Source organism: Nicotiana tabacum, chromosome 1 (assembly GCF_000715075.1).
Source record: "Nicotiana tabacum cultivar K326 chromosome 1, ASM71507v2, whole genome shotgun sequence".
NCBI lineage: Eukaryota > Viridiplantae > Streptophyta > Magnoliopsida > Solanales > Solanaceae > Nicotiana > Nicotiana tabacum.
Window position 1 is genome coordinate 140,748,937 of NC_134080.1, and position 10,542 is coordinate 140,759,478.

A 10,542-nucleotide genomic window follows, 5' to 3' on the forward strand; every position below is an offset into this window, starting at 1 on the left:
GGTAATATGGTAAAGGATATAAATAGCGAGAAAGGAGGAAAGGATGGATATCGATGGATTCTTGGATAAAAAACTGATCATAAGAAGCCCCATTTATAGGGGGGAAGGGCAAAGTAATCGACGATGCCATTATCGCCCTTGAAAAGCGTAACAGTAGGCGCATTCAATGCGTTCATAGAAGCTGAATCGACGACAACATTATGACCCCGAAGAATGAGGAGTCACGACACGTCGGACAACCCTGAAAAAGCGAAAGGGTGAAATGCCTCAACACTTGTAAAAGGGAATGCGCCATCAGCACGACGTCATTATGGGAGCCCATAAGTGGGTTGTTAAAATTATTTCTGATCGCCCCCTCTATGAAATGTGGAAACTATCTGTGTATGGTGAAATCGGAGGACCAATTTGTCATTGGCAAATTGCTTCAAGAGGTTGCCTCGGAGGCTCGGGACCTCGAGCCGGTTACTTCCCTCAAGATATGTCGATACCTAGCCAAGGATAATATCAACCGAAACCCCGACAAATACGGGGAACCTCCGAATAGTGCATCCAGAGTCGATCAAGATTACCTAGGCAGCCTAGCATTGGCCTACGTATACGTCATGAAGCCGTTATCTGTCCCATCCATGAAGGGGAGTCGTTAACACCTTGTAAAGGAGAGCTCCAATTATTCTACACAAGATTAATAAAATCTCTCTCTCTTTCTTCTCTCTAACTTACTCACTCTTACTCGCTCGAGGCCACTCTTTTCACTTATTACTTTTGTATGCGGCGAAATCAGAGGGCTTAATTTCTTGATATCAAAGCCACTTCGAAAGAATATCTCGAGACCCCAAGGACGTGGAGTTGCGACCGAGTCTCCTCCCTCGGGGCTCGTCGAGTCCTGACTCAAAGAAGACGAAGATCGAGGCTGGAACAAAAAGGGAAATTCCCAAGGCACACGGCTAAGTCTGACAGAGCTGGCCTACCTAGAGCCTGTGTTGAGGCGTCATATCTAGCCATCCTATGTCCATTATTTTATAATTAATGTATGTTGCACTATAACCGGATTCCCCTCCTATATAAAGGGAATTTACACCACTTTGTAATGGGCTGTTATTGGTCCAACTATTCTACACAAGATCAATAATATCTCTCTCTTTCTTCTCTCTAACTTACTCGCTCGAGGCCACTCTTAGCGTTTATCGCTTTCATACTTTTCTTCATTTATTGCTTGGTATTGGCCATAAAGAGCCTTCTTTAATTATATTCTAACTATTATCCCTCTCCCGGTTACGCCCAATAGCTCGAGCTCGAGCCGGATATCGACCCTGAGGCCCCTCATCGACCATTCCGAAGCCCGGGCGGCAAGCCCCTCGATTTAATTACTGTACCATTTTAGCTCATTTTTCATCATTAAACTTCACATTCTTAGCATCAACAGCTCTAACAACTAACATAAAAATAGTTTGGCGCCCACCGTGAGGCTAAAAATAATAGTGATTATTTTCTTGCTGGTTTCATTACATAACTGCAAGCTATCTTTCACACTTTTTCTTGTCCAAGATCTCTTGATTTCAGGTCGAAATGTCTGGCTCGGTAGATAGGGTTGAGAACGACTACCTCAAAAATCAAGGCGAAAACGGTGTGGATGTTCCAGTCGTTGGCGCGCCACCGCAGAACCCTGATAACGCACCTGGACCAATTCCAGTGAATGCGGGTTCGCAAGGCGTACAGCAGGTCGACAAAACCTTACACACCGACGGAAGCATACAGCATGGAGACCAATAGAAAGCCCAAAAGACCCCGGCTCGAGAAGCACATGAAGTTAGTCTTCACGATATTTTTGAAATGTTGCAGGGACAACAGTTGGCCATCGCTTAGTTACAAAGCCATCCAAAAACTCCCAGCATAGTAGCGCTGGAAACAACTCCCCAGTCAAACAAGTGTCAGAGAGATCGAGCAATAACGGATCAGTAGCCGATCTCGCAATTATGAAAATGCTAGAGGACCTAGCCAAAAGGATTGAGTCAGGCAAGAAAATGATAGCAGCCAATGATAAGAAGGTCGATACTTACAACTTCAGAGTTGACCAAATCCCGGGCGCACCCCCGGTCATGAAGGGTGTAGATTTGTGGAAGTTCGTGCAACGGCTGGTCCCCGAGGAAGCGGCCTCAGAACCCATTCCAAAGAAGTTCAGAATGCTAGAACTCCCTGAGTACAATTGGACCTCATATGTCAACGAATACATCACTGCCTATACATGCGTGGTAAAAGGCGATGACCAAAAAGATGATAATATAAGGTACGTCTTATTGAAGAGGTTTAGGGAAACACTCTCGGAAGGGGCCATGATGTGGCATCATAACCTAGCGCCCAAACCCATAAACTCACTTACCATACCGGTAGATTCCTCCATAAAGGCACACGCCGGTGCCATCAAAGCAACAATAAGAGAGCTCGACACATCCAGGACCGAGCAAGGGAAAAATGAAATGCTACAAGAATACGCATCTCATTCCTAGATGGAACGAACGGGACTACCCCCGGTCTCGGATGACTGGGCGGTACAGGCCTTCACTCAAAGCCTAAACAATCCAAGCCCGACGATTCCAAGGAATTTAAAACAAAACTTGATCGGGTACCTAGCCAAGATCTAATCGGATGCCCATATCCGGCACCAGTTGCAAACCAGGGTCCTGGATGACCATCCAGGAGCCCCCTCGGGCTCAGCACACCCAAGCAGGCTCCTGGCAAAGAAACCAATGCCAAATAGAGAAAGGTACCGACCGTACGCCGTAGACAGGAAAAATGCCCCGAGAAGTAATCTACCTCGCAACGATTGTAGAATTGATCGAGGACAATATCCTCAAGGAATCATTAATAGATCCAGATTCGACGGGGACACAATGCCAGCAAGGGTGCCCCGCTCATCAAGATACAATTTCAACATTGTTGTATCGGACATTGTGTTCACCATCAGTAGAGCCGGGGACACAAGACGGCCCAGACCTATCCAGCAGAATCCCTCTCAGAGGAATCACAGCTTGGTGTGTGAACATCATAACACACACGACCACGGGGCCAAAAATGGCGACGAGCTTAGGAGGAAAATAGCCGAGATACTCAATAAAAATCACCGCCAAAAAACTGTCGAATGATCAGGCTCGAGTTCAGTTTCGAGTGTCAAGCCCCCTTTTTCTCGCAAAATCGAGTTTCTGACATTTGGGAGGACAACTCGTTCCCTTTCAGGAACTGGGTTTGAAGTGAAGAGTCGCCACCTAATGATTTGAGTGCATTAGGACACTAGGGAAGGTTTGACTTGAACAACCAGAGATTGGGTAAGGGCTTGAAATTATCTCAAGGGGAAGGTGTTAAGCACCACACAAGATCCACTAATGTGGTTCCCGGCCAAGTTATTATTATGACTTTAGTGCAAATAACACATAGGCAAATAAATGCTTCAAATAAGAGGGGATTTTCACGTAATAAACAAAAGTAAGAAAAATGAACTAAAAGAGTTGAGTTTTTTAAAAGAAATGGTTTTAAAAGATTTAAAAGAAACAAAGAAAACAAAGGAAGAGGGGGGGGGGTCCTAGGTTGATTAATAAAATGGATCACCCCACACAACATCCGGTAATCACTCCTCAGTGAGGGGCTACACGTGATGTTATTGCATGGTCATCATATCCATATCTACCCTTTCCCACCCTATTAAGGTATTAAAGCGCGAAATGGTCTCGTTCACTTATTGCATGCTATTACCCGCCCCAATCCTATAAGTCCCGGAGGCATTTAGGACTACTAATCCTAAAAGGAGGAGGTATTGCGCTTATTTGTGGTTTCAAAAGGTAAAATACTATGGCGACAAACAAAACACATATAGCAAGTTTGGGGAAAGCATATAAACAAATAAAAGGGCTCAAACAGACCTTCTTTAAACCAAAGAAAGCACATAATGTAGCATGACTTGCATGTACTGTTTAAGGTCTGATTAAAACTTAAAGGGTCGAGGCAGACTGATTTATTACATAGTTCAGATAAGAAGCTCGAATCAGGCCTGCCTGTTGGTTGTAGCATATAAAATCTGATTCAGTTTATAAACTTTCACCCTATGGCTTGCCTAGGTGTTAGACGAAGAGCCTATAGGCATGATATCTACTGATTCCAGAAATAATGAAGTAAATATAAATACATACTGGTTTAAGAAAAAAAATCGTTTGTTATTAAAGAAAGGCGAGTTTTAGCAAAATAGCACAAGTCATTTGTGACTGGTTTTAAACTTATAAGCAAATGAAGCGATTCAAATTTTATTAAAGCTCCTATAGGCATGCTTTCTATGTGTTGTTGATTTTGGACACTTTTACAAACATAGAAAGAGTGCAGAAATCCTATAGGCATGGAATATAAATGATGTACTTCTCTTAAGCCTATGAACATGATATCTAGATAAACCTAGTTATTTAAGACCTATAAACAAGTTTGCCTAGTGACAGATGCGTATGCAGGATTCAGATTTCCAGTTAACTCTAAGCATGGTATCTATATGAGAGATGCAAAAATTTAATTATAGGCAGGATATCCATATGAATGCAAAATTTTAGAAAACCATCGGAAGGATATCTATATGGGTGCAGAATTCCTTATAGGCATAGTATCTACATATGAAAGTGCACAATTTCTATAGGCAGGATATCTATGTGATATGTAGAGATCAGAAATTCCCTATGAGCATGATATCTACCCCTTTTACATACATAGTTATTCCCCCATTTTCCACTAGGCATCCCCAATAGTTTATTACAAAGTTATTACAGTCCAGAAAAAATAAAGTAAAGAAAATACATCAAAAGTTGAAAATTACAACCAAGGAGAGCCTGATTCAAACTTCCTGTCTGAAGTATGAAGTAAACCAACTCCAAAGATCATGTTTCAAAGCCTTTCTACCACTTGGGTGTGTCAGAGTTCCCTAAGAGTTTCATAAGAACTCTGGGCAGTGCTTACATCCAAATGTATCGCCATATTAAGCCAAAGTGCAGTGTGGAAGGGCCAACCCTCAGGTTTCCAAGTTCAGAGGGAACTCAAGGTCCCAAGGCAAGGCTCACAAGAGGGGGGCAAAACTTAGATACTAGGAGAGAGTGCAAGTGCAGAATTCTGAAAAGGGAAAAAGGGAAGGGAAACAGTACACATAGGGATATATGGTATGGGGGATTGCGAGAGCACAAGAAGAGCAGGGTGATGGGCATACCCGACAATGGGATGTGCAGGCACACCCTCCAGCCTGTTTAGAGGTTAAGACCCCTTGGTTCAAAGCTCAGTTCATGGACAACAACTCATATTGCCATGCCCTAAGCCACTATTTACAAACACATAGGGGTAATGGGGTAGGGAGCAAAGATTCACAACAGAAACAGGTAGTAGAACATAGGCATACTAAGCTAAATGTCGAACTCTACAGAAAACAAAAAAGTAGACATGGATACAAAGACTGTAAGTAAACACATTGGAGTGATGTTGAAAATTAAATCAGGACATACAAGTTTCGAAGAAATAAGTAGAAAAAGCAGTAGTCTTGTAAAAGCCAAAGTGCAAACATGAAGACAAAATACTATAAGTGTGAGTTCATAAGAGATTGTGAAATTGTGAAGTCTGAAGTGTGTATTTTGTGAAAAGGGTCATGCCTTTTATAGTGTAGAAAGCAGGCATAAATAAGGTAAGAAAATAGTTTGAAAACTGATTGTTAATCAATTACACAAGGCTTCCCTTAATTAAGGGATTTAGATTCAAAACGAGTAAAACTATTTAAGGAAAGTAATTTAATAAACACTTTGTGTAAAGCATGAAATTGAGGGCAAATACATAAAGGTTATTTAAGGACAGGGTTTTGACAGTACACAGTTTGTGCAAATAAGGTAATGGAGTCAATTAACAGCCAGCAAATCACAAGGTCTGAAATTTGGTATGAATGAACCAAGTCAGAAAAGATGACGAAGGGTTTTACTTAAGTCGAGTAACAGAGGAAATCAGTAAAAGATGGAAAGAAATCAATCAAGCTATACTCAGAATGAAGTTTGCACTAATTGCAAATTTGAAAACCATTTAGAGGAAATTCATCATATCTAAGGAGCACGTGAGCATGAAAGAAGACTGTCGTGTAAATCAGAAGAAAAAACCAGTGTAGAAGAGTTTAGCAAAAAGTTCAGCATTGTATGAAAATAAAGATGTCCATACTCAGTTCAGAGACTCAAAGTTAGTCTAAAAGAGTTAAGGATTCTGAAATAAAACTCTAGTTCAATCAAACCTCGGCAGACCCCCGAAATTCTAGGGTTTCCACCTTGAATCAAGTACAGAGATGAGGAGGCAAGTAGTCAAATCGAAACATGTTTAGAGGTTTCAAAAAAGAATTGAAACTTCTAACATGCTTCTTCTAGCAACAAAACTCATTATAACATGTAAATACAACAGAGGGGTTCAAGGCAAATAGAGTAAAAAACTATTTGGAAATATGATAAGAAAAGATTGATAAGAACAGTATAAGAAAGCATGCTTAAGAAGATCCTTTTAAAAGAAACTTAAACAAAGTTCAATAGAAGAAAAATAGTAAGAACACTTAAGAACACGGTAGAAGAATACAGTAGGCGAAACATACGAGAACATAGTAGAAGAAAATAGCAAAACATAGTAAAAAAGCATACAAGAACATAGTATAGAAAGCACAGTCGAGGAACATACAAGAACGAAATATAGAAAGCACAGTAGAAGAACATACATGGTAGAAGGAAAACATAGAACATAGTAGAGGCAAATACACACAAAAGAAAAGGAAAAGAAAATCAGAGAAACACTTAAGCATTTTCAGAAAACCCTAAATCGTAAAAGAAAGACTTTGAAAAGTAATTTTCGAAAAAAAGTTAGGGAGATCGTTTGAAAACTCAAAGAGAGCACAAATACACAATGGATCTAAAGAGATCGAAGAAAACCTCGAAGGGTTAGGGTTTCAGAAGAACCCTAGAAATGAGAAAGGCTTTGAAAAAGGTCACCGATCTGAGTCGGAGAGGTCAGAACCAGGCTCAAAACACCATGGTACGCCGGAGCAAGGCCGACGATGACTCTGGAACCTTGAATCGGCAGAGGTTTGGCTGCAAACCTTCGAGTCTTGGCCTCGAATATTTAGGTATCAGGTGTGTAAGAGCAAATGGAGGTGAGTATAGGGCCCTTACAGCTTGGGAAGCCATAGCTTCCGGTGGGTTTCAAGGTGGAAGATGATGAGAGGCGGCTAGGTTTAGGGAAGGTTCGAGAGAGGAGATGGGTTTTAGAGGCGGCGGGTGAATGAAAATGATTTCAGGGTTGGGGTGTTTGTGAATTAAAAAAGGAAAGGTAGAATCGTGGCCGTTGATCATTTTGATCAACGGCCTAGATCAAAAGGGGAGCCAGGTGGGTTGGATAAACGGTTCAGGGGTTGGGTAATTTAGAATTGCAATTGGGTTTAATTGGGGGGTTGATTTGGGCTACAATTGAAATGAAGTTGGGCTAGTATTTAAATAGACACTTTTCCCTTTTTCATTTTATAAAAAATAGTAAATGATTTCTGGAAATAAATTAAAGGTACCAAACTAATTAATAATGTATATATATTAAATAAAAAATACTGGAATGAATTTTGTAATTATAAACACAATTAAATCTTACGATAGGCTGAAATTGCAATTATATGCAATTCAGCTTTAAAAATACTAAATAAATTTGTAAAAATGTGTAAAAATTACCTTAACTATATTTTGGTATACATATGAGAATAAAGTATGTTAATCACCAAAATGATAATTTGAGGAATAATTATTGGTTTTTGTACTACTAAAATAGGGCAAGAAATTGATTTAAAAATCTTTAAAAATTAGAAAAAATACTAAAATATTTGGACACACTTATAAATACATACGTATGCTATTTTCAAAGTATTTTGCATTTATAAAAAAATATACAAGGAAAAATTGGGTATCAACAGCCTATTTACCCGGGAAGGATGAAAGAGTTATCGGGTAAAGATATGATGGACAATTTTGAACGAATGGAATGGTTTGAAGAATTTGACTGAGCTATGGCTCCTGAGCTGCCTACATATCCCTGGTCTTACAAGAATCAGGCCATATGTAGTTCAGAATCTATTGGCGGAATATGCCGATCGAGATTTTCCAAGACGGACGCGATATTTGGGTTAGGATGAATGGTTAAACTCTAATAGGGCTGCAGGAACTGGAGCGGGATTACTCATGCTCAAATGGTCATTGCTCGCCAGTTAACCTGCAAATGAACAATATGTTGTGTGGAAATTTAAACATGATGCAAGTTCCCATCGGACCATGAAATGTTGTCTTTGGACGGGTAGGATGACGTCCTCAGACCATGACGTCCTGGGCCATGAAGCGTATAATAAGGATTCTAAGGCCATAAAATAGTGCTCTCGGGCCATAAGAATGATGCCTCTGAACTATGACGCCTCTGAATAATGATATGCGAAAGATAAAAGGGGTCCTCAGGCCATGGCATGGCATTCTCGAACTATGAAAATGGTGCCTTCGAACAATGATGCCTTTGGATGATTTGGCGATCTTTCAGCCTTTGAGATGCAGTAAGTGGCGATCTTTCAGCTAGTGCAAATGTAAATAAGGTGCATCTTTCAGCCAATGCAAATGTAAATAAGGTGGAGATCTTTTAGCCAATGCAAATGTAAATAAGGTGGCGATCTTTCAGCCATACAAGATGTAAATAAAGTGGCGATCTTTCAGCCGATGCAAGGCATAAATGTAGTGGCGAACTTTCAGCCGATGCAAGATGTAAATAAAGTGACGATCTTTCAGCCGATGCAAGATGTTGATGAAATGGCGATCTTTCAGCCATGTAAGATGTAAATGAAGTGGCAATCTTTCACCCATGCAAGATGTAAATGGAGTGGTAATCTTTTAGCCGATGCAAGATGTAAATTAAGTGGCGATCATTCAGCCATGCAAGATGGAGGTAGAGCTTAACCTCGAAAGGCAGAATGGTAGCCATATGTAATGCAGAGAATACAGATGGAGGTAGAGCTTAACCTCGGAAGGCAGAATGATAGCCTTATGCAATGCAGAGAATGTAGATGGAGACAGTGCTTAATCACGTAAGGCAGAATGGTAGCCTTATGCCGGAAATAAAAATGGCAAATGGCAATAGAGTTTTCTTAGTTGATAGCGGATTGCGGTATCACGATTGCTGGGGATATTGTGCCTGCTGGTGATACTGTTGTGCAGATAGCAGTTGCGAGCAAGTGCAACGGTTCGGAGAGTTGTATTCTTGAACTTTGTGAGTGAGCGTATAGTATATTTGATGATTTTGCAACTCTAGTGCCTCCATCCAAAGAAAAATCGTGAGTTTGTAATGGGGGAAAGGTTAGTTCGTATCCCCGCTAGCTTTGCTTGACCTGCTCGACTTTGATCCAGCGATACCGTATATATCACTGGGTAGTGTTGCTAAACAAGGCAATTTTAGTAATAAACATGCATGATTTAGTAAAAGCATAACATAAGTACATAATTAAGAATAGTTTTCTTTAGATGAACCATCGACTGCGACATGGTTCAAGACATTGCAACTTCTCTTACTCCAGAATTTTGAGGGTCCTCAAAATTTTGCCCCAGTTTACTGGGCTATTGCTTCTGACGGCTGTTAATGATAAATGGCTGGAATCGACTTCGGAATTTTGAGGGTCTTCTTCAAAATTCGGCCCCATTTTCCAATAGCAGGGGAAATAGAAATTTTGTTGAATTGTGACCGAACCCATAGGGCTGCCTACGTATCCCCTTTCAAAAAGGAATCAGGCCAGGCGTAGTTCAAATTACATCATATAAGGAGAGCATAAAGATTACACATAGTATTGCTTGACTGCGTATGAATTGATCGGCTTTGGCCAAACGTTTCCGTCCATTTCTGCAAGTATGAGGGCTCCTCCTTTCAGAACCTGGTGAACCATGTACGGACCCTGCTAGTTGGGAGAGAATTTTCCTTTGGCTTCATCTTGATGCGGAAAAAATTTCTTTAACACCAGCTACCCCGATGTGAATTGTCTCGGCTTGACTATTTTGTTGAAGGCTCTGGACATTCTGTTCTGATAGAGCTGACCGTGGTAAACTGCATTCATTCTCTTTCCGACTATAAGATCTAGTTGCTTGTAACGACTCTTCACCCATTTTGCGTCGTCGAGCTCTGCTTCTTGTATGATCCTTAAGGAAGGAATTTCTACCTCAGCGGGAATGACTACCTCTGTACCGTAGACCAACATATAGGGGGTTGCTTCTGTCGATGTGCGGACTGTGGTGCGGCATCCCAATAAAGCAAACGATAGCTTCTTGTACCACTGCTTATTCTTCTCTATCATTTTCCTTAGTATCTTCTTGATATTCTTGTTGGCGGCCTCTATGGCTCCGTTCATCTGAGGTTTATAGGCTGTAGAATTCTTGTGATTGATCTTGAAGGTTTCACACATGAATTTCATCAAATCACTGTTGAGGTTGGACCCATTATCAGTAATGA